The following is a 6,000-nucleotide window of genomic DNA, read 5'->3' on the forward strand; positions in this document are numbered from 1 at the left end:
AATTGTAAAAACTATTGGTTAGAGTAAAATCATGTGATTAATTGACCAATTAGGAATTTGGGGATAGTCTGGGTGACTTTGATATAATGCATTAACAAAGGGGAAAAACTTCAGATGAGACGGATGGAGAGAGATGTCAAGGCAATTCTAGATTCTGTCATTGGGCTCATGCTCTTGAAAGCCTGATGTGATGCTGATCAATTAATGACCTGAGGACGAAGACTGACTTGTTGCTGATCCATACCGAGAATAGGTGGTTATGACAATGTGCCTGAATTAACGTTTGTGCCTTTCTTTCTAGATACCAACTGCGCTGGTAAATAAATAGTTTTCTCTTAGCTAAATGTTTTTCCAAATTCATGTTCTAAACTGTTTTCGCATGAAGTCCCACATGCTGATGCTAATCTGGGTTAGATGAGGTTCTTACCTTATGACACTGACAAACACAGAGACAAATGATTGACAAACTGATTTGCTGAACTCTGCTGCTTATGTTGACTTATTAATTCCTGATTGAATTATTGACTTATGCTACTGCTTTAGAATGTACTCTGATGCAAGTTTTGATCAGGCTATATTTTTGGCGCCTTCTAATGAATTAATATGGATTTGTTGACTCGAATAAAGTTTGAACTAAGTTTCATAAATTAGTATTGTAACTAATAGGGAATAAAACTACTAAAACGTATAGTGAGTTGTGGTTATTCATGACTGGAGGGTCATGGGTGTTATGTTTCTGATTCATTGTTGATGGTGACTAATGTTTATTGAATTGCTACTGCCATTAGCCTAGCTAGGATACTCCATGTGAATCAAAAGGTTCATCAACCTATACGCGTCCCCTTGTAAGTTTACTTACTAAGGACCAGGCGCGCTAGCACTGGCAATATGTCACCTGTTAAATTTGTTTCTAAACTCTGGGCCAGTCACAGCTGTAACTTAAACCTATGAGTAATTTACATTTTTTTAGATAGTTTACCACCTTTTCCCACAAAAGCCAAGGGTAAGTTGCTTCTAAAAAACAAAATTAGTAAATACAGCACCTCACATAACCAACCACTGGGGCTGGTTGAAAAATAAAAATGTTTATTTAACTCGGAAATTATCATTAAAATATTTTTCTTAAATATTAATGTAAATGAATGTTAGGTATGCATTTCCAATGTAGAGCAAACTATAAAGATGCTACACCACTATTAACTTCATTTTGAATTAAAATTGTAATAAATGGAAATAGATTAAATTAAGTTTTGGGGATTAAAAAATAATTTCCACCCAAAGAAAAAAATGTTCAACATGTAGTCATAATTATTACCATTATGCATTTACATTAATGTAGTTATATTTAATATAATATAAACTACTGGTACATTAATTTACACTTCATAGGGTAGGAATTAAAATATTTTATAAATAAATCTTAAAATATGTACTACCTGTGTGTGGGTTTCAGCCCTCACAAAAAGGAAGGGGGAGAGGAACGAGAGGAAGAGGGAGAGGAACAGACAGGCAAAAACGAGAAGTAAGAAAAGAAGAACAAAAGTCGATGGGAATGACAACGAGAGCCAAAAAGACAACATTATGAATGTAGTTAATTTATCCAAAAGGGTGTTAACTGTTATTGAACATAAACTCCTCTCTCGTGGCCTCTCCTTTTGCCCCTCTAGTAATTTTGATTACACGCAGACGAGAATAGATTTATTCAAATTTGTTAGAAAATTAAAATTGAAAAAATGGTTCAACAATTCAATTCGACCAAGTAAGCCTGAAAGTAGTTTCAAACCTAGTAATTTATGTATCAGTGATGTTGAAATTTTACATACTTTGGCTGAACTAGATGATGACACATCAGCACACCAAGATTCTTTGATCAATCTTGCTGTTTTGGGGATAGAGGTAGATAGATCATGCCCTGGGCCTTTCAAAGTTAAATCTAGATTTTTACCCACAATCCAGTGTGACTTAATAGAAGTATTTGAAAAGGATGTAATCAAACAATTGAGACAGTTGAAGGGAAAACAAGGTGAAAGTAGGAAGAACAACTTGAATATAGCAGAATTTCAAGCATTGCAGGAACTGAAAAAGGACAATGACATTGTTATTAGACAATCCGATAAAGGAGGCAATGTCGTTGTCATGGATAAGAGCTGGTACATCAAGGAAGGCTTAAGACAGTTGGGGGGTTCCAATTGTTATATGAGAGTAAATTATGAGTTGGTTAGACAATCTGACAACTCTTTCAGAGATAAATTACAGAATTGGAGAGAGCAAGGACTTTTGGAATGGGAGGAATATTGTTTTCTTATTTGTGAACATCCCAAAATTCCGGTCCTATATCTATTACCAAAATTGCATAAGGATAAGATCAATCCCCCTGGGAGACCGATTGTGTCTGCGTTAGGATCAATGCTTGAGAATACGTCTAAATATATTGATTTTTTCATTCGTATTTTTGTGGAGGGCTTACCCTCTTATATAAAAGACACAACCCATTTCCTTAACATCATAGATGGAATACATTGGGAACAAGATTTTTTATTAATGACATTAGATGTGGCCAGCCTGTATACATGCATTAAACATGATGTAGGCTTGGCCGCTACTAGACACCACATGAGGGCAAGACCAATTTCCTACTTGTTACACACTGAAATGATATTAGACATGATTGATTTCTGTTTAAAGAACAACTTCTTTCTATTCGATAACAATGTATACAGACAGCTACAAGGGACTGCGATGGGCACTTGCTTTGCCCCCAGCTACGCGAACTTGTTCATGGGCTGGTGAGAGGAGTAGATGTCCATCAGTTTACCTGAATTTGAGAAACATGACATTTTATGGTGTAGGTACATTGACAATGTATTTATCATTTGGAGAGGTGATATGATCTCAGCGAACGATTTCATATCTAAATTGAACATCAACAATTGTAATTTGACTTTCAGTGGAACAGTTAGCAACATTTGTATTGAGTTTTTAGATGTCATGATTACTGTTGAGGAAGAAAGACTCACCACAAAGTTATATAGGAAAAAAGCTGCAGGGAACAGTCTCCTCAGTGCACAGAGTGCACACCCAGACAGTCTTATACGGAGTATCCCTTATGGGGAATTGCTTCGTGCAAAACGTATATGCAACACTGCTTTAGATTTTGAACTTCAACAGAAGAACATGTGTCTAAGATTCAAAGAACGAGGGTACAGTGAACATTTGGTTACTCTAGCAATGGATAAAGTCAGCAAAATCACAAGAGAAAGTCTGCTCTTTGATACTGGTAACAGTAAAATTGTGGAGGAGGAAAGAACAAGATTCATTACTACTTTTTCCAAACAATCTAAGAGAGTTAGATCTATACTAAATAAGAGCTGGCACATTTTACACACAGACTCTATATTGTCTCAATATATACATGAGACGCCGCAGATTACCTTTAGAAAAAGTAAGTCCCTGCTAGACAATTTGAGTCATAACATGATTTCATCTAACATTCATGTTGACGACAACAAAAATACATGCTTTGTGTGTTGCTTGAATTGCAAAGCATGTAGTAAAAGTGAGAACTCTAATACCCTAAAAATAGGAGATAGAACTTTCAAGATTAGAGGACTTTTCAACTGTAACACTGACTATTGTGTCTATTGCTTAATTTGCCCTTGTGAGAAGTTGTATATTGGGAGTACAATTCATCGAGCAAAAAAGAGGCTTCTTGAGCATATGAGAGCCATTGGACACAACGATCATAAGTACCCGGTGGCAAGACATTTTCAGATCATGCATAACGGAGATATGAATAAATTGAAATTTTTAGTGATTGATCAGGTGAAAAAGGACCCACGTGGGGGGGATAGAGTTGTAAAACTTAGGATACTTGAGTCAAAATACATTATTGATTTCGAGACCCTTGCCCCACAAGGATTAAATCTAAGTGAAGAATTAGCGGTACATTTGAGAGGAAATGAAAATGAAAATTCATGTCCTAGTTTCTTGTGATACGACTCAAGATGTTTTAAGTAATAACTATTTATATTTTCACATTGCACTGTTGTGATGATCTGGGATGAGTGATTAATATGTATTTTAATAGGTATTTTGGTAATATGATTAGCACAGGTGTTTTTAGGAGTCGCCAACTCGTAGACTTAATTTATTTATTTATTCTTGGATTAATTTATATATTTAAATGTATAAATATATTTATTTACATAGTACTATATATTAATAGCTTGGATATTATATTAGCATTAACTGTTAAGCTGGAATGGCTTAATAATAGAAAAATGTATAAACAAGATGAGTAACAGTGAGTCATAGAGGTTGGTCTTTCTCTAAAAACTGGGATTGAGTGTATAGTACAATATAGGTGTAAAAATAACATACTGTGGGTATGAGCAAATGAATTGTGACTTTCTGATAAGACAGCAACTCTATAGGGGTGGAGTGTAAGAACAGGAGAAAGATTTAAAGATTGGAAGAAATCTACTATATATACAAATCAGTCATTAAAAGTTGATACAGTAGAGATGAGTAACTGAAATGAATAGAATTTATTATTTTAAGAAAAGTTGTATTACATACTCTGCTGTTTTTTTACTAATTTTCAGTACTTCAGCATGTGAATAGATATACTTCAAAATGGCTGCCACACTTTCCCCCTTTGAGAAACCTGTCTTCAGAATTAGTCCTTTTTCTATGTTCTTGGTAAATTTGTGGTTTATATGTCACTAGCATGAATTGGAATAGTATTGTGAGCAAGGCTACAGCCGAAACGCGTCAATAAATGTAATACTGCATGGCCTTGGTGTCCGGTTTCCTTTTCTGGATGGAGAAAATGTTTTGAGCAAGATTTTTGGGCTCCTGGAACCCGCACCGGACCGCTTATGAATCCGCCTCTGCATCTTGCCAGGATTGTGTTTGTTTGTTTAAAAAAAAAAAAAAAATATATATATATATATATATATATATATATATATATATATATATATATATATATATATATATATATATATATATATATATAAAACATTAATTTATATTTCTTTATAGTTTTACCTAGTTTGAATGATTTGAATTAATTTAACACTATTTCTGTTGGGATTTTGTGAATGTCAAAAAGTAGTAAACTTACTTAAAAGTGTAAATTACTCAAAGGTGTAAGTTACCTTTGTGAAACAGGCCCTCTAAGTCTAATTTCAAGAAATGAACAGTTGTGTTTGCTCTAGTATGAAATTTTAATATTTTGCTTTGTCAGTTGAGAGATACACCCAACACATAAATTGGAGATTGAGCCAAAGAAAGTTCTTATTCAAATCGACACATTCAGATTTTTGAGTCACAAGATTGAGTGACGACTCCTCTCGGTGATAGTGCGCATGGGCATCAAGTCTTTTGCTAGATTGTTTTCCTGCCGGGGGTGAGGTAAGGAGTATATATATATATATATATATATAGTATTTAAAAAAAGATGTCTGTGCAATGTATATACATATGTACAATATTTGTAGACAAATTTTGCTGCAGTTTCCCCAGGCTTCTGGGAGGAGGGAGGGTGCATGTGAATCTACAGCACTACATGCCACGATCAGATGTCTATTGGGTAAGTAACATTTTCCGTTCAATGGCATGTGTGGCTGTACATACACATGCTTTGCATAGACTGTAAAGCAGTCCCCTCCAAGTAAGCAGTGATTAGCCTGTAGGAGTTGGAGTAGCTTGAAAAAGTGTCCTGAGACCTGCCTGGCCAACATTTGCTTGGTGGCAAGATAAAATATCTACACAATAGTGTTTAGTAAATGTGTGTGGTGTAGACCAAGTAGCAGCCTTACAAATATCTGCTATTGGGATTTTTCCTAAAAAGGCCATGGAAGCACCTTTTTTTCCTGGTATTGTGTGCAATTGTAGGTAATTGTCTTTTAGCTTAGAGGTAACAAGTTTGAATACACTTGACTAGCCATCCAGCTATTCCATTTTGTGAAATTGGATTGCCTTTGTTAGGCTTTG

This window comes from Pleurodeles waltl, chromosome 12, assembly GCF_031143425.1.
Source record: "Pleurodeles waltl isolate 20211129_DDA chromosome 12, aPleWal1.hap1.20221129, whole genome shotgun sequence".
In the NCBI taxonomy this organism is placed as follows: Eukaryota; Metazoa; Chordata; class Amphibia; order Caudata; family Salamandridae; genus Pleurodeles; species Pleurodeles waltl.